The sequence below is a fragment of the Trichosurus vulpecula genome, chromosome 3 (assembly GCF_011100635.1).
Source record: "Trichosurus vulpecula isolate mTriVul1 chromosome 3, mTriVul1.pri, whole genome shotgun sequence".
Taxonomy (NCBI): Eukaryota; Metazoa; Chordata; class Mammalia; order Diprotodontia; family Phalangeridae; genus Trichosurus; species Trichosurus vulpecula.
This window is the reverse complement of record NC_050575.1, coordinates 146,435,054-146,454,451: the sequence shown is the minus strand read 5'-3', so window position 1 is coordinate 146,454,451 and position 19,398 is coordinate 146,435,054.

Sequence of the window (19,398 nt, the reverse complement as noted above, 5' to 3'; positions counted from 1 at the left end):
GAAAAGGATGGAAAAATGATGGGAAAGGGAGGAAAATTGAGGCAATTCAGGGTTTGAGCTGAAGCTTGGATTGTTTGGCCATGGAAGTCTTGTGCACTTGTTATTGGTGCATGATACTTGGCCCAAGCTTGAGGGATACAGGGGAATTTCTTCAGCTCACCTCTCTGCATAGGGAATGGAGGCCAGTCATTCCCATCTCAAATGGGAGAGCTACAAAATGGAGGAATTAATAAAGATTCTAGCCCTGGTGATGCATCATCATCCGAAACTAAATTACACACTTATCCCATTATCATTACCATGCTTTTGGGTTAATTACAAAGTGGGGAATTAAAGTTATTAATAGGAGAGGAAGCCTCCCATAGGTTGGAGAGGCCCATTTTCCCCCTCCCTGCCAGTAGGGCCCTTCCATCCCTTTGGCCCCAAAGCCTCCCACCCCCCCCTGCTGACCCCTGGCACCGAGAACCACTCTTGGGGCTTTCCCACTCTTCCCCAATGCAGGCTTATGTACATGCCTTCAGCCATCACATTAACAGCTCATAGCAATCACATTAAAACCAAATGTGCTCATTATACCTGATGGCTCACACTCCATGTGGAGGAAATTAGTAATGATTAGGGCATCATTAGAGGGAGATGTCTCTCTTTACCCAAAATATTGACAGTAAAAAAACACACACACAGAAACAAAACCCAGCGGTGCAGAGAACAAATTGGCAAAACTTAAAAGCACGAAGTATGGCAGTCATCAACGTCTACACGTCTAGACAGCTGGAAGCACGGACACTGTTAGCAAACGTTTGTGAACGCAAATAATGGAAAGGAATGTGCTGTGGTGAACAACAACAGCCACGAATTGGGCTTGAGGGAATTTGGGGGTCTAGTCTCCGCTCTTATCACTCACTGGCTGTGTGACCTTACACTAGTTTCTTCCCCTCTCTGGGCTTCAGTTTCTTTCTTTGTAAAATGAGTGACCTGAGATTGTAACTGAATCCTATGCAATCGTAGTCACCAGGCTTATCTCCGGAGAAGGGATCAGGATGTATGCCTCTTTCCCTTCTTTGCAGAAATGGGAGGCTATGGGTATGAAGTATTGCCTATGTGATCAGACTCAACTGATGGCTTGGGTAGCTTTGTTGAACTGCATTTTTTTCTCATTCTTTTTTATTCATTATCACAAGGGTTGGCCGGCTGGGGAGGGAAGAAGATGGGGGCAGCAAGCTATTCAGAATCGAAAGCTATGTGAAAAGAAAAGATATTAATAAACAATTTAGGGAAGAAAAATAAAAAAGAGGGGATGAGACTGGACAGTTTCTAAAATCCCTTCCAGCATTCTGAACTGTTGGAAACAAAGCTTCGCTTTCTGTTCCACTCTGGCACTTTATACGTCAGCCCCACTTTGACCTCTCCAAAAGCAGGATCCTGCCTGGGACAAAGTTTTTTTGCTTCTGTCAACCGAAGCCTTGTCCTTCCTTCAAGATCCAGCCCAGGCCTTGAATGAAGTAGGTGCCAAATAAATGTTTGTGAATATGTTATTGACCAGGAGAGGCATTTGTCAGGGGGAGAGAGTTGGGGATGAACTTGTGCTTCCTTTCCCAAGCAGGATGTGCTTCTTCATCAAGCCCGGATGTGGCCTTTGCCAGTGCTCCATGACGGCCTTATTCCTCATTGAGGGCTTTAATTAAGACCAGGAATGCTATCCGTAGGTCTGACACTGAGCAATTTGACGCAGTACAAATATGGTCTCCCACTTTAATGTGCATCGGCCACCTCTTTCACCAAGTGGGCTGCTCAGCTCGGCTGTAGAGTTGGAAACTGTCGTCCGCTCTCCCTAAACTTTAGAGTTTTCACCTGCCCCAGTGAATCGATTTTTAAATTTCCTAGATTTAATAATACCAAATAGCTAACATTTATATAGTACTTAGTATGTGCCCAGGCACTGTGCTAAAAGCTTTACAATTATTATCTCATTTGAGCCTCACAACCACCCTGGGAGCTAGGTGCTTCTATTATTCCTGTTTTACAGATAAGGAAACTGAGTCAAGCAGCGGTTAAATAATTAGCTAGTAAAGGTCTGAGACCAGATTTGAACTTGGGCCTTCCTGATACCAGGGGCAGCGAGGTGGCCCGGTGGACAGAGCAATGGGCTTGGAATCAGGAAGACTCATCTTCATGAGTTTAAATACGGCCTCGGTCACTTACCAGCTGTGTAACCCCGGATGAGTCACTTAACCCTGTGTGTCCCAGTTCCTCATCCGTAAAATGAGCCGGAGAAGGAAATGGCAAACCACTCCAGTATGTCTGCCAAGAAAACCCCAAATGGATTCATGAAGAATCAGACACAACTGAAATGACTCAAAAATGATAACAAAAAAAACCTTCTTGATTCCAGGCCCAGCTCTTGAGCCACCTCGATGCCTCAATTTGGAATGAATTTAGATTTGGAGGGGATCTCTGAGGTAATTTAATCCAGCCTCCTTGTTATTTTTGTTTTAAAATTCACTTTTATTTTATTTTCAGTTCCAGATCCTCCCACTCCCTTTATGCTTCCCCTACCCACTGAAAAGCAAGAAACACAAAAGGCATCAGCCCCGTTCTCCCCTCCTTTTACAGAGGGATGACCTGAGGCCCAGAGGGGTCAAGTGTCTCGTCTAAGGTCACACAGAGAGCAAATAAAAGAGCCAGAGATTGAACCCAGCTATTCTGCTCTAGAGATACTTCTTCCTCTGCACCACCTTGAAAAGGAAGATGGTCATTGCTGAACAAAGAGGTGTGTACTAAATGATCTTAGTAGTTTCTGGGAAGACTAGAGATTTATTTGACCTCCATCAATCAATGAGTTCATATTGAGTGCCTACTGTATACCCAGCTCCAGACGGTGGACATTTAAAAAGTATTCGGCGGTGCCTGCCAACTGCTCTTGCAATCTAGCACCTGGGCCCCTAGGTGGCGCAGTGGATAGAGTACTGGGCCTGGGATCAGGAAGACCTGGATTCAAACGTGGCCTCAGAAACTTACTAGCTGTGTGATCCTGGGCAAATCACTTAACTTCTGTCTGCCTCCCGTGTAAAATGGAGATAATGATAGCACGTACTTCCCAGAGTTGTTGTGAGAATTAAATGAGATATAATTGTAAACACTTGGCACAATTTGTGGCACATAGTAGGTGTTTTATAAATTTTAGCCATTATTGGTGGTAGCAGTAGAACAGACAAGACAGACAGACAGATGTATACTATGGGATGATGGCATCACAGATTCCGAGTTAAAAGAGGCCTTAGATGTTTAGAGTCCATTCCCTCCTTCCCTCCATTTTTTGAGCAGGAAAATGAAACTCAGAGAGGTTAAGTGACTTGCCCAAAGTCACACAGGTAGGTGGAAGAGCTCTTATTTCTAGAAAGCTGGATGGTTTACAAAGTATTTTTCTATCCGTTATCCTACTTGGGTCTTACATCAGCTTGGGAAGTAGATAATACAAAGATTACCACTCCCAATTTACAAATGAAGAAAGAAAGGCTCAGAAAAGTTCTCAATCCATCTACCTTTCCACTGCCCCTGTGAACAGTTAGTGTGAAACACATGCCAAAGGGACGTAATAAAGAGAAAGATTGTGTGGGGCAGAAAATAGGAGCGGAAAAAAAAATTGTGAATGAAAAGTCAGAGAAGGGAAAGATCTCTTGGGGTTGGAGTGATTAGGAAGACTTCATAGGGTCAGCCTTGAACCAATCCTTTAAAGGAGTCTGGGATGATAAAGGAAAGGATATGGGAGGTGATCTTAAGTGGTCAAGAGCCTGAGTCAAGCCCAGAGTTTGGAACAAGCATGGTGTGTGGTGGACGTGGAGAGGACATGATGAGAAGAGACTGGTCTGGCTCCTGACAGACAGTGAGTCAGAACCATCAGACAGGCTCTTTGTTTTCCATGTTGTTTTGTTTATGTGGTTTAGGCTCAGGGAGAGCAGATTTCAGCCAGACTAGACATTCCTCTTTGGAGAGACTCCATCAGGAATTCTGTCCATGCAGGTGACCGAGGTAGCCCAAGAACTCTCAAAGTGAGCAATGGTATAATTTAATAATGCAGAACATGCCGGGCAGGCTCAGTCAGATTAGCAGCAGTGATTAATAACCACAAACGGCAGCTGGGACTTGCCTTCAAAGGTGAAAGACGGAATTTTTTTTCATCCCTAGTTCTACTGGCACATGATGCCTAGGCTCATTTAAATCTTAGACTTATTTCTTAAATTGTCCTGAAGCACTTTGCATCTCTCCTTTATCCCCACAATATACGTTGTATTAGAATTATCTGGGTCCATATTGTATTCTACAATTTCCTGCCTCCTCCTCCCCCAAGTAGCATATGATCTCTTCGAGGGCAAGCACTGAGCACGATCAATGAATCCACAAGCATTTATTAAGGAACTTCTATGTGCCAGAAACTATATCAGGGCTGGGGAGAAAAAGAAAAAAAAATGAAACACTCCCTGCCCTCAAGAAGTTTATTTTCTCCCAGAGAGGAATGCATATGGCTGCTGTGATCATCAATTCAATCTATATACATAAAATACATTATGTGTATGTGTGCATGTGTGTGTGAAGTTACTAGCAACTGGGGAGAAGTGGAAAAGCTTGATGTAGAAGGCCTTGGAAATTATAGGGGCTTCATATATATTTGTGAATTTGAATTGAATTAGCATATAAGGAAGATAGCACATGGCTATATGCATCAACTCAAAATATATACATTGTATGTATGTGTACATCTGTGTATATATGTGTGCGTGTGTGTGAAGACATTAGCAACTGGAGGAGATGAAGAAAAGCTTTATGCAGAATGTCTTAGAAATCGTAGGGGCTCAATAAATATTTGTGAATTTGAATTGAATTAGTGTATAGGGAGGTGGCATGGTGTAGTGGATAGAGTGTTGCCTTTGGAGTCAAGAAGACAGGTTCAAATACTATCTCTGGTACTTATTATCTGGGCAAATCATTGAACCTCCTTTGTACCTCAGTTTCCTCATTTGAAAAACTAGGGTACTAATATCTCAAGGTTGTTTCAAAGCTCAAGTGAGGTAACCTATGTAAAGTCTCAAAACATGATCTAAATGCCAGTTATATTGAGGAGGATGATTTATCGGGGTTGCATCGGCAAGATCCAAAAATGCCATTGGATTCCTTCCTTTCCCATTCCTTAAGTACATCATGAAACTGGAAAGGTCTGGCCCTTGCTTGTGGAGATCCCCCATTCTCTCTTGTTATACGGGGGGAAGTCACCAAAGGATTTTGATCTGGGGAACTCCCTGATCGCTGTTGTGCAAATAGATGTATCATCTGTCAGTGAACAAATTTCAAGGTCTGAGGCTCAGACAGAGAGGTAAAGTGACTTACCTAAGGTCACAGAGGCAGCAAGTGATAGAGGTGGGTCAAACTCTAGAGGCAAGGCTAGTTCTATTGTACTGCACTGCTGCTAAATGCACATAGCAGTTAAATAAATATGATTCAGTTCTGAATGAATGAAGTTCCGAAAAACATTAAGTGCTCACTGTGTGCCAGGTGCTGTGCTAAGTGATGAATGATCTTGGCAGTAATTGCTGTAGGGATCCAGATAAAAGAAACTCAACAGCCAGAAGCAGGCAGAGAAGACAACCTGGAGGAAGGGATACAAGAATTGAACCTTGAGGAATTTTGGTAAGAGGAGGCACGAGGAGGGATATGGCAGATATGTCAAAGCCAAATAGAAATCGTACGTAAGTATCCCTGTGGGCCACATATTGACTTAGAAAACCACATGTTAGCATTATCTATGTTCTATTGTATTTTTATTTGTTTTGTTCAATGTTTTCCAATTACGTTTTAATTTGGTTTGGGTCAGAGTCACAATATGCAAGCTGGCTGTATGTTTGGCACCTCTGCTCTCTCTAGGCAATAGAAATAGCATGAGTAAAGGCAGGGAGTTGGGACCCAGGCTGAGATACTAAGGGAACATTGAGGAAATCAGCACAGCTGGAACGATATGTGCATGCTAGAGAAAAGTGGGTGGACAAGGCTGAAGATGTATGATGGACTGGAATTCAGCGGGATTTTAATGCCAAGTTAAGGAGAACAGATTTGACTCTATTTGAGGTGGGGAATCCATAAAGTTTTTTTGAGGCATTTAATTATAGAATTGGAAGGACCTCACATGGAATTTGATATTCACTTGGATTAAGCAGGAGCCCCCTCAACAACCTCCCTGATAAGTGATCATCTGGTCTCTACTTGAAACCTACAGTATTGACTCAGCTCAATGTTAGGTAGCTTAAGTTATTATAAAACTCCTTTTAATGGAATTAAATTTGACAAGCCCTTCAACACTTACATGTGCAAGGTAACACCGGACCTGAGTGCTGGGAATACAGAGACAAAAATAAAGCTGTCTCTGCCCTCAAGGAGTTTCCATCCTCCTATTGGGACGCAACATGAACACAGATAATTACTAAGCATATACAAACCAACACAAAGAGAGTTTTTTGATTTGTCGTTGTTTGGTTGTTTTCAGTCATTTCTGACTCTGTGTGACCCCATTGGAGGTTTTCTTCTTGAGTCTTCCTGACTCCAGGCCCAGATACGGGAGTTTGCCTTTTCCTTCTCCAGATCATTTTATAGATGGGGAAACTGAGACCAGTTGGGTTAAGTGACTTGCCCAGGGTCACACAACTAGTTAGTGTCTGAGGCCACATTTGAACTCGGGTCTTCTTGACTCCAAGCCTGGTGCCCTAATCATTGTGCCACCTCGCCGCCCCTTGAAGATTTAGGAAACATTAATGACTGAGTTGGTGAATGGCAGATTGGGAAAGACCTTGCTCAAGAGATGGCACCTGAACTTTAGTGGATAGTGGCTTTGGAGTCAGAGGATATGGATTCCAATCATGCCCCGAAACTCTGTCTGACTTTGGGCAAGTCATTTGACCTCTCTGAGGCTCTGTTTCCTCATCTTACAGAGGCAGTTAGGTAGCCCTATGGACAGAGTGCTGGGATTGAAGTCAGGAAGACCCCAGTTCAAATCCAACCTCTGATGCTTACTTAGCTGGGTGGCCTTGGGAAAGTCACTTAGTCATTGTTTGCCTCAGTTTCTTGAAGTGTAAAATGGGGATAATGATAGTGCCTGTTTTGTGGAATTTTTGTGAAGATCAAATGAGATATTTGTAACGTGCTTAGCACAGTGCCTGACACGTAGTAGGTGTTACATTTTTGTGGTTGTTGTTCAGTCGTTTCAGTCGTGTCCGACTCTTTGTGACTCCATTTGGGGTCTTCTTGGCAAAGAGACTGGAGTGGTTTGCCATTTTCTTTTCTTGCTCATTTTACAGATGAGGAAGCTGAGGCAAACAGGGGCGAATGACTTCTCCAGGGTCACCTGGCTCGTAAATGTCTAAGCCCAGATTTGAACTCTTCCTGACTCCAGGCCCAGTGTTCTATCCACTGCTCATAGATGCTAGCTATCGTTATGATCTGCAAAATGAAGATATTGCAGTAGAGTATTTCCGGGGTCCTTTTTGGCTCTAAATCAAGGAGACCACGTGCTTTGAAGGAAACCATCGATTCTAAGAGCTGACGGTAAGGAAATGGATACCAGGTATAAGACACCGTGCAAAGTCACAGAGGAGGAAGAGGGAGCGTCTTGTATGGGGAACCATAGCTAGACCAATATGCTTGGGACAGGAAGTAAGTGAAATGAAGTCATTTGAAATAAGACTAGAAAGGTAGGAGGGAGTCAGGTTGTGGAGGGCTTTACATGCCATGTATTTTATCCCAGAGGCACCTGGGGGCCACTGAAGGTTTTTGAGTAGGGGAAGGAATCAAAGTTTTTTTTCCTTCTTTAAGCCAAAATCTTCTTCCCTGTAACTTCTACTCACTGGTTCTTGTTCTGTTCATTTGAGCTAACCAGAATATGCACAATTCTTCTTCCACGTAGAAACCCCTCAACAGTGACTGTGTACCTCCAAAGCCTTCTCCTATACAGTTACTATCCCCGGTTCCTTCAATAGCAGGGTGATTCTTTCATGGCCTGGTTCGTAGGTCCCTCCTGGTTCTGGTTGCTTTATTTTGGATGTATTTAATAAACAAAGCAATATTTTTAGGAAGATCAACCTAGAAGTCTGATCAGGATGGATTGGAGGATGAGAGAACAGAGGTGAAGAGACCAGTTAAAAGGCTTCTGAGGACCCTGACAAATAGGATGTTGCTGACTACAGACAGGCAAAGGTCAAGATGCCGCCTGTTCTCACCATTGCTCTCCGCCGTCCTATTTTCTTCTCATCCAAAATTACTCAGATGATAAAATCAAATAACAAAACACAGGGCACATAAAGCATGTTATAAGACAAGGTTTAAGAACTCCCTGATTCCATATTTACCCCCAAACATTCCAGAAAGTGGAATCACTTCAGGCTTGTAATGAGAATGGTTTGAAAGCTCAGTGTTCAGCAAATTTGGTCTCAGCACATTTAGGGAATTCCAGAAGCTGAGGTCTACTCAGAGCTGACGGCACTGGACTGTTAAAGTTGCCAATCAGAGAAAGAACAGAATCTCCTCCTTGTCCACCCCCCACCCCCAGCCCTACCGCCTCCATCCATTCCCTCTATTATGAAGTATCATAGGATTTTAGTTGAAAGGGCCCTTAGAGACTGTCTAATCCAGCCCTCTTATTTTATAGGTGAAGAAACTGAGGTTTATAAAAGTTTGATGACTTGTCTAAGGTTACTTACACAGGTAGTAAGGGGCAGATCCCAGATTTATCCCCAAGCCTTGTGGTTTGAATTTCAAACCAATCCCATGCTCTGAAAATTCCAATCTCTGAGCCTCCCACAAAATCAGTCACTGGCTTGATCTGTCTGAAACCTAGCTAGTAATTTTTATGGGTTGAGCTCATGGCGTATTGGTGCTAGGGAATGAGGAGCTGATGTGATTTTAGTGCCATGGTATCAAATAAATTAATGTGCAAGTGATATGGAGGATAATATGGAAATTGGGATATCATTTTTTTTAGTCTGTAGTCAAAGTCTGCATGTAAAAAAAGGCTATAAGACTGTCTTAGCTCCCTTGATATAATGAGAGCCAGGTAAGGCTATCCCAGGAGTGGGGAATCTGTGGCCTCAAGGCCACATGGCTCTTTAGGTCCTCCAGTGCAGCCTTTGACCGAATCTGAAGCTTGGATTCAGTCAAAGGGCCACACTTGAAGACCTAGAGAGCCATATGTGGCCTTGAGGCCGCAGGTTCCCTACCCTGGTACCCTTTTCCACTATTTTCTGTCCTGGCTGAGCTATTTACTATCTTTGTGATCTTGGGCAAGTTGGTTCACATCTCTGGGTCTCAGTTTCCTCATTTGTGAAATAAGAATATAAAATAATTGCATCTAAGTCCTCAGTATGGTGCAGTGTATAGAGAGCTGGCCTCAAAGTCAAGGGGGCCTGTTTTCAAGTCTTGCCTTGATCATGGACTGGCTATCTGACCCTGGGCAAGTCAACTTCTCAATACTCTAGAAAACTCTTTATGATGTTGAGTTGTAGAGAAGAAGGTGCCAACTTGCTCAGGGCAGAGGGAGTTTCCTCACCTGGGCCAATGAAACCACAGGTAAGCTCCTTGACAACAGGGACTGTTTTTTTGCCTTTCTTTGCATACCCAATATTTAGCAAAATACCTGGCACATATTGGGTGCTTAATAAATGCTTGTTGGCTTGAATGTGTTGACACCTCTAATAATATCACCCATCTTGCAGAATTGCAAAGGGATCTAATGAGATAATATATGTAAATCATTTTATAAACCTCAAAGCACTTTATAAATGTTAGCTATAATTCTGATTATCTCTAAAATGAGGAGTTAATTATAGGGCTGGGTTAGATAACATCCAAGGTCCCTTTTCTCTCTAAATCTGTGATCTAGTGATTCTGGGTGTCATCCTGAGGCCTGAGTTCCATCCTTGACTCTACTGCTGACTCATGGTATGACTTTCTTTCCCTGGGCCTCGGGCTTCCCTTCTAGGGAAGAGGGCTTTGGATGAGATGCTCTCTTCAATTTTCTTGCAGTTCTGACATCCCATGATACTCATCCATCGGTGGGCCTTCATCAGTTCTGCCTGGATAGCAGAAGCTGGTATTGATGCTCCTCAGAGGACTGTGACTATCCCTACTTTTGCTCTTTAAAGAACTGGGAGCCTGCCTCTCCTCTCATCCCACCAACCCAGGTGAAAAAGCACATTCCTCTCAGTGTGTCTTTAAATGCCAAGTTTAGCTCGATGCAGGGTTTTATGGATGTGATAAACCCTCCACCTTGGGTTTACAGCGGTGGCAGATCTTTAGTGTTACTATACAAACAGACCTGCTATAATAAAGGCCATCTCATTGGATATTATATTGTATCAAAGGCATTAAATACACATTAAAGAAGTGTTTCAAGGCTCTTTTCAGTAAGTAGCAGATGTTATGAATAAAAACCCATAAAAATCCTTCTGAATTCTAAAAAGGTGTATTCCATAAAGCTTTCCCATAAATCTGCCACACAGCCGGGGCACATCGAACAGTGATTAGAGGCAATCTCTAATAGTATTAAACTGTTAGAGGTAACTGGGAAACAAATGAAAGGCTCCAAAATAGAAAATGAAACCAAATCGAATGATATAGTGTTGCTTAATTTATGATGGGAAAGGGCTTTTCCATTAGACTTTAGGTGGGGCCCTTCCTAGTGGGCAGGCCTCTCTGGGCATCTTTCCTCATTTCCTCAACTACTAGTGTCCTCCTTCCAAACCACTTTCTATTAAACTAATTTGGATTTATTTGTCATTATTCTCTTTGTTTATTCTATGTTCCTATATTTACGTGTTCACATGTATATCTATCTATCTATGTCGTTGTCTTCTGAATTAGAATGTTAGCTCCTTGCAAATGAGACCTTTCCTACATAAAACCTTTCCTGATCACCTCGGTTGTAGGTGTCTTCTCTGTCCCTTGCATTCACAATACTACCTTGTATTCAACTTCTTTGTATTTCTCTATGTTTGTTCTGTGCATACTTATCAATGTACTTGCTTCTCTATCAGAATAAAAGTTCATTGTGAGTAGGGATTGTTTCATTCTTTCTGTTTGTATCACTAGTACCTAGCCGAAGTGCCTGGCACATAATGGTAGGTGCTTAATCAATGCTCAAAGATTGATTGATTGAATATACATGTAAATGCAATATTTCACCTTGACTTATGTCAATGAATATGCATTTCTTTATAGGAAAAATCAGCAACATCTGCCCACTATTTAAACAACCTGATTTAATGGAGTTACCCAGAGATAAAGTGCAGGACAGGGGGAAAAATGAATGACCTTATCTACCCTCCCTTTAGTGTGTCTTGAAAAACAAATAAAATAAAATTGAGTTTAGCAGCAAACTAAACAGCTCCGAAAATACGGTCCCAGTGGATCTTGCTTCCCAGGAAGCAGGGCTGTTTAAGGAGAGAGAGAGAGACAGAGACAAAAGCCAACTGCAATAAAGTCTGGCTCAGTGAAACTTAATTAACCCCTTAGTATTGGCACAGGCAGAATTATCAGCACAGCTGCTGGGAGCCGGTTGACACTGTGCCTGGCACCAAGGGGTTAAACTAACATGGATAGGAAGACAGTAACCAGCCAAGTCTCCTACACAGAAGCCAATCTTGGGCCATGCAGGGGTCTTTAAAAACAATGGGAAGATGTGTCTTCTGTCACAATTCTTTAACCACTCCGATGGCCCACATGGGGAGATCTGCAAATCCATTTGGAGAGGCCAAATCCAATAGAAAAATAATGGAACAGGGTGAAAGGATCATTTTTTCACTGGATAAGATTTCCAACAGTATAGGGAAGAGGTTATAAAATGAGAGGGACAAAGGCTGGGGAAACCTGTCTTTTTTCTTTTCTTTTTTTTTTTTTAGATTTGTTTCTTTTGGCCCTCAATCCTTCCTGAAATCTTTGACTTTGGTGACCTGTGGGACTCTGGACTGTATCCCCAAAGGGTGAGTACTCCCCTCAGATTGCATCTCTGACACCCATGATGCCTGTGTTTCATAGAGGACTATGAAATCCCCAAATATTACAGGCTACAATGGTAAAAGCCCAAATAAAGAGAGCTGGATTCAAGTCCCAGCTGTGCTGCTAACTCATTGTGTAGCCTTGGACAGTAACTTTGCTCCTCTGGACCTCAGTTTCCTTATTTATAGACTAGATGACCTCTGAAGCCCTCTCTAATGCTAGGATTCTTGAATCCTGCAAAATGGCAGCTATTATGTATGGTATAAAGTAGTCTTATAATTACTGAATCACAGCATCTCAGTACTTTAGAGGTCATCCAGTCCAATCTGAATTACCTGAACTGTAATTCCCTCTGCAGTATGGATGAGAAGAAGTCATGTGGCTTCTGTTGGAAGACTTTCAGTGATGGATCATGGAATTCAGGACTCAAAGGAACCTTATCAATCGACCAAATATCAAGAATTTATATGGTGCCTACTATGTGCCAGGCTCTGTGTTAGATGCTATGAATACAAAGACAAAAAAGTCCTTGCCCTCAAGGAGATTACATTTTATCAAGGGAAAAATATGTACAAATGTAACATACACAAAATATTGACAAAATAAATGCAAGATGATTTTTTTTGAGGGAAAGGCACTAGTAGCTTTGGAGATTAAGGAAGGATTCCTGTAGAGGGCGATGATTGGGAGCTTTTAAGTATACAAGGAATCCTAAGAAGCAAAGATGAGGAGGGAGAGTGTCCTTGGAAGGGGAGACAGCCTGGGACAAGGCACCAAGATGGGAGATGGCGTGCTGTGTGTGAGGTACAGCAAGAAGGCCAGGTTGGCCTATAGAATATGTGAAGAAGAGTCATGTGTGATAAGGCTTGAAAGGAAGAGTACAGCCACTCTGTGGAGGACTAAATGACAAACATAGGAGTTTATATTTGACTCTAGAGGTAATAGAGGGCCTCTGTTAGTAGCGAAGTGGCATGGTCAGATCTATGCTTTAGGAAAGTCATTTTGGCAGCCATGCGAAGGATGGAGTAGAGAAGAGAGAGACTGGAGGCAGGGAGACCAGTTAGGAGGTAATTGTAATAGTTCAGGAGGGAGGTGATGAAGGTGCAAGCTAGAGTGACTGTCTACAAGTAAAGAGGAGGGGACAGATGTGAGAGGCCTCCTGATAGTAAAATTGACTGAAAGGATGGTGATGCTCCTTATAGAAATAAAGAAGTTCAAAATTGAATCAATCGCCCGATACTCTGCTAGGTACTGGGGATACGAATATAAATAAACAATCTCAGCTCTCAATAAGTAAAGGTAGGTTTGGTGGGAAAGAAGATGAGTTCCGTTTTGACATGTTGAATTTGAGATGCCTGTGGGACATCTGGTTCAAAGTGTCTAACAGGCAGCTAGTGATGCTAGATTTGAGCTTAGTAGAAACTAGGGTTAGATATATAGATTGGGGAATTTGTCTATATAGGGATGATATTAAAATTCATGTGTTAGGGGATGTCACAAGGAGACAGATTCTAAAGAAGCGGAAGAGCGCCTTGGAGTACAGTTAGGGATAGGAGAGATATATGATGGCCTAGCAAAGGAGACTAAGAAAAGAGTAGTCAGATGAGTATCAGAATTAAGAGAGAACAATACCTGCCAAGAGGTCAAGGAAGATGAAGCCCCTGGATTTAGCAATTTCTCAATTTAGAAAGCCTTGTTAACTTTGGAGAGATCGGGTTTATTTCAGTGGTGGTTTGAAAGCTTGATTGCAAAGGGTTGACAAATGATGAGAAGTGAGAGTATTGAGAATACAGCTTTTTCTTCTAGGTATTTGGTTGTGAAAGGGAGAAGATGGATGGCACCATAGCTTGAGGAGAATTATAGGGTTAGAGGAAGACCTTTTAAGGATGGGGGCAGAATTTTCGTGGGAGTGTTTTGGTAAGTAGAGGAGAAGGAACCAATAGACAGGGAGACAAGGAAGATAAGAGAAAGGGGAGGGATGATTGTGGGTGCAAATGATGGAGGAGATGAAAAGGGGGTGGGGTCAAGGGTGCATGTAAAAGGGTTGGCCTTGGCAAGGAGAAATGTCACCACTTTGTCAGATTCTCGTGAAAAGGATGACAGAACGAGTGATCTTGTTGGGGTGGGGTGTGTGTTGTATTTAGAGAAGGGAAAAGTGGAAGCTTATGGCAAACTGCCGCAATTTTATCAGTTAGGTGTACATCAAGGGCTTTAGCCATGGGAGGAGGGAGTGTGGAAAGCTTAAGGAGAGAAGAGAAGGTTTAGAAGAGATGTTGTGGGGAGGGTGTTGAAAAAACATTGACACGTATGTTGAAATTTCTTAGTATGAAGGCAAAGGTTGAGGTGGAAAGGAAGACTGTGAACCATACACTGAACCAGGAGAAGGGAAGGAGACCAACCTTGGGGCTGGGAGATAATGATCAGCAGGATCTGGATTGGGTGATGCTTGGATGAAGGGAACATAAAAGGAGAAGATTCTAAGCGATAATGGCAGAGGGAGGGTCTGGAAATAGCAACAGGAATCAAAGAAGATGCTGACTCCCCCTCCAGGAGGAGTGTTACATGTCTTATAGATCATCAAGTCCTTTCCACTCATTTTACTGATGAGGGAATTAAGTGACTTGCCCATGGTCATACAACCACAGTTATGGTGAGAGGCGGGATCTGAGCTCAGCTGTCCTGATTTGAGAGGCTATATAATATAGTGGATAGAATGCTGCAACCAGTATCAGGAAGGGCTAAGTTCAAATCCTGCCTCAGATACTGACCAGCTTTGGATCCAGGGCAAGTTACCTGAGCTCCCTAATCTTATCACCATGCTGCTGATCCAAGTCTTGACTGATAAAGACCTCTCTAGCCTCCTCTTCCCTCCCATCGGACGGCTGCAGGGTGGATTACCTAGCTTCTCCTAGTGGAACAAGATGCTTGCATGCCAGGTACCCCTTGGTCTCTCTGCATTCCTCTTTCCTACCTTCTTGCCTCCTTTTGTGTGTCTCCTCCCATTATATTGTAAGAATTGCTTTTCTTTTAATTAGTCGTATCCCCAGGACTTGTCACAGTGTCTGGCAACATAGTAGATGCTTCATAAATGTTTATTGGATTGGATTGGTTCTTTCTGAATCTCCATTTCCACATCTGTAAAGTGAGGGATCTAGGCTTGAGGAAGTTTAAGATTCCCTGTAGGTCTACACTGGATATTATAACTCCAGGTCCAGTAGCCTTTTCAGGAACTCGCCACCTCTTGGGGCAGTTCATTCTGCTTCCATATAGCTCTTATTGTCAGGAAGATTTTCTTTATACTTTCTAAAATCTCCTTCTTTGAAAATGCCACCTATTTTTCCTAGTGTTGCTCTGTGGGGCCAAAAAGAATAGCTCTTGTCCTTTTTCCACCTGCATTTTTACTGGCTTTCTCCCGCTCCTCATTTCCATTTCCTTGCTTCCCTTAAGTCCTAGCTAAAACCCTGCCTTTTTAAGGAAGCTTTTCCAAATCTCCTTCCCTCGAAGATTATTGCCAATTTATCTTGTCTGTATCTTTTTTGTACGTGGTTGTTTATATGCTATCTTTATTAGACTGTGAACTCCTTGTGAGCAGAGACTGTTTTCTGCCTTATTTTGTATTCCCAGGGCTTAGGACAGTTCTTGGCACATAGTAGGTGCTTAATAACTGCTTTCTGACTTGTCTTGACAACCCTTCAAGCACTTGAAGACAGTTATCATGTAACCTCTAATTCTCCTTTTCTCCAGGATAAACACACCCATTTCCTTAAACCAAGCCTCATGTGGAAAGGTCTTCTCATCAGTTTGGTTTCCCTATTGCATAAGGAAGGAACCATGGAGCATATGGCCTGGTCCAGATCACTTGTAATACTGTATTTCACTGTAGCACTCAAATTTCCAACTTCGTAAATCTCTTCCCAAACCTTGAAAAGTTATCTTACTGATTCTGAAGCTGGGCATAGAGTGTGATCTTGGCTTCTGGGCTGTCCCATCCCCCTCTCTGGCCCTTGGAGTGTTTGGGCACTTCAGTTATGAGGACAAAGCAGAATCCTTGGCTTCCTGAGACCAGTAGAGCAAAGGTCTGGAACCAAACAGCTAGGGAGGCAAAGTGGATGGCAATAAAGAGGGGCTAATATTATCCTTTGAGCTGTTTTTCATTAGCGCAGCAGATATAAAACATTTGACTCACCTGGGGAGGCCCAGGGAAAGGAATAGCTCTACTGGGCCCAGTCTTGCTTTATCCACAGGATGCTTCATTTAATTTCTCTGCCCAGCCGAGCTCAGGGCTCAGCGGAGACCTGACTTAGTCCTGGGAATCTGCTGTTGTCTTGGCCTACTTTACTAACTGGCTCATGGGAGATGCTGGGAGGGCCTGGTGGGTAGAGTCAGACTGGGGGAGTCAGGAAACTTGCTGCTGATTTACTGTGAAAGTTCAGCTAAGTCATTTAACCTTTCTGTGGCCAGTTTCCTCATCTTGGGAATGCAGGTGCGTGGGCCTTAATGACCTCATAGAGAGCTATCAGCTGATTTAGGAAATGACCTTTCACTGTAGTGGGTGGTGACCTTAGCTGGGAGCTCCTCATGGTTGCCCTGAAATATATTCCTCCATATCCTATTATAAGAACTTCCCTATATCTGCTCGGTCAGCTGGCTTCTCTAGCATTCCTCATCCTTGTGAACCTTGTGAAATTTTCATTCTGTCCCTTCACGCTAATAAGATCATGGATCTAAAAACAGGAAAGAACTCTGAGATCCTCTTGTCCCACCCCCTCATTTTATAGCTGAGGACGCTGGGGCCCAGGGAGGCTGAGTGACTTTGCCTAAGGTCACACAGGGAATAAATATCAAGATAGGAGAGAACTCAGGGTCTGTGAATCCAAAGTCAATGAATGCTCTGTCCTGCTGTACAGTATAGTGCCATACTGTCCTGCTCTGCTTCTTTTATTTGCATCTCTAGAATGCCTTACATTCCATCTTTCTTCTCTTGCCTTTCCGGAGGTTTATGCAGGTTATGCGGCTCCTTCTAAAGTTCTTCTTGGGCATTGTTCAAAGAGCTGGAGTAGACGGAGCCGATGGTATCTATCCAGAGCTCAGCCTGTTTGGCTAGTCAGAAGAGGTTGCTAATAATCCTGCAAAACCTAGAAGGCTTTGGTTTGGCGCTGGGACCCTGGATACCATATTCTGCACCTTGATTCTCTTTATCTCGTGAAGCCTCTGAATATACTTAGCATTCCTGTCCGTTGAGCAACACCAAGCCACTGACCCGTTGTTTCTGGATGGAATCTGGTAGGCTCCACCAAGCCCATTGCCAGCGAAACAATGACGCGGGCTCTGGAGTTGGATTAAGGCTACCCCATCACCTCTCCAGGGGACCTCATAGTCTTTGCTAATGCCTGCCAAAAACTTACTCTCAGACTGAATCTCATTTACATTAGGTAAAGATAATAATCACAGTAATATCAACTCACATTTTCATAGGGCTTTAATGTTTACAAAGTAATGTTTACAAATATTGTGTTCCTCATAGCAACGCTTTGAGTTAGATAGCACAGAAATTATCCCCATTTGGTAGATGAGAAGAGCCAGGACCATAGAAATAAAATAACCTGTACTGGGTCACAGCACTAGTAAGTGATGGGGTCTGGATTCTGCACTTATATCGTATGACTCCAAGGCCAGTCTAAAGTGTGACCCTTCCCAAGAGCAGAGAGCTGAGAGTTCAATGGTAGAATTTCAGGTACCAGACATTCAGAAAGAGAGGACTGTCTTTTCCTATATGCTAAAAAATGCACCTTGTAGTGTTTACAGTTGGCACTACCTGCTCTCACCATTCTGACTGTCCTATGTTGGAATCCAGTTCAGCATTTCTCAGGCTGCTAATAGATCACAGAACTGACTGGATGCGGCCAGGGTCTTAAAAAAATTTGATGTTTTCTTGTAGGTGAAATGAAACATTGATGGCTGCCCAAGAAGGAACATGACAGAGTGGGAAGTACATTGCTTTTGAAAGTCTGGAGCCATGGATTCTAATCTTCTTTCAACCACGCTAATTTTCTGTGTAAACTTGGACATCAACTTTTCTAGTCTTTGGTTACCTCGTCTGTAAAATGAGAAGGTAGGATTAGGTGATTTCTAAGGTCCCTTCCAACACTAACTTTGGATGTTTACAGCAGCTTTACAAGAAGCTGCTAAAAGGTAACCCAAAGGCCAGGGTAAATGGTGAGAGTAGAAGTCGTATTGTTGACTTGCATATGTATTCACACATCCTCCAATCTTTCTTGGCATCAGTCACCCTGATGTACCCTAGTCTCTTACTTAGATATTACACTTATTTAGATGGCACTCTAATATACCTGTCCATTCCACAAACCCAAGTCACTAATACATTGTTTCTGAACAGCACCTGGCGATCTCCACTGAGCCCAGTGGGAACAATGTTGGGGGCTCTATAGTTTGGTAACTTTGTCTTTGGTTGTAAGCAGGCCAACCTGGGCTTTTCTCGTAGGATTTGAATAGTTTCCTTCAAAACCCTAAGAGGGAACCAAGGGCATTCTAAAAAGGGAAAGAGACTGAAGAGACATTAACTTTTTAGATACAGAAAAGCTTTTTTTATTTGAACTTAACTACTTTGGAACTACTGGACTATATGTTCCATGAGGGCAGGAGTTGTATCCTATCTAAACTCCAGCATTAAAACAATGTATACAGTTGGTGCTTTATAGATGTTATTGTGAACTTTCCATTATTACAGCCAGACCACAGCAACAGGGCTTCTATTTACTTTTGTACCATCTATGAATGAAAAAGTTGCTAAGTAAATTAATAATCAAAATGGTATTTCAGCATGCAATACACATTGGAGTGAGAGTCAGGATATAAATGTTCAAACCTTGTTTTGTCATTGACTCACTGCATGATGTCGGAAAAGCCTCCATCTCTCTGGCTCTGGCATCTAAAAGATGAGGAAGTTGAGAGAAGGATGCCCATCATAACAGAAAGGGCAGTGGTTTTAGAACTGGAAGACCTAAGTTTGGGCCCAGCTCTGCCGTTTACTCTTTGTATGACACTGGGCAAGTTACTTCCTCTTTCTGAGACTCAGTTACCACATCAGTAAGATGTGAGAATTGGACTAGGTCACCTCTAGAGTCACTCCTAGCTTCTGTTTAACCTAAGAGAACAAACTTTTTGGAGTCACATATAATCTATATGACAACTACAAATAAATACCTATTCATTGATGCAGGTGGGTGGGGTGTAGAATGAGCTCCAATGAAAATTTTGGAACAACGGATTCCCATGTGAGGCTGCTTCCCTGTGGGAATCTATGGGCTGGTCAGACTACTTCTGGAATGCTACAAGATTCTCTGATTT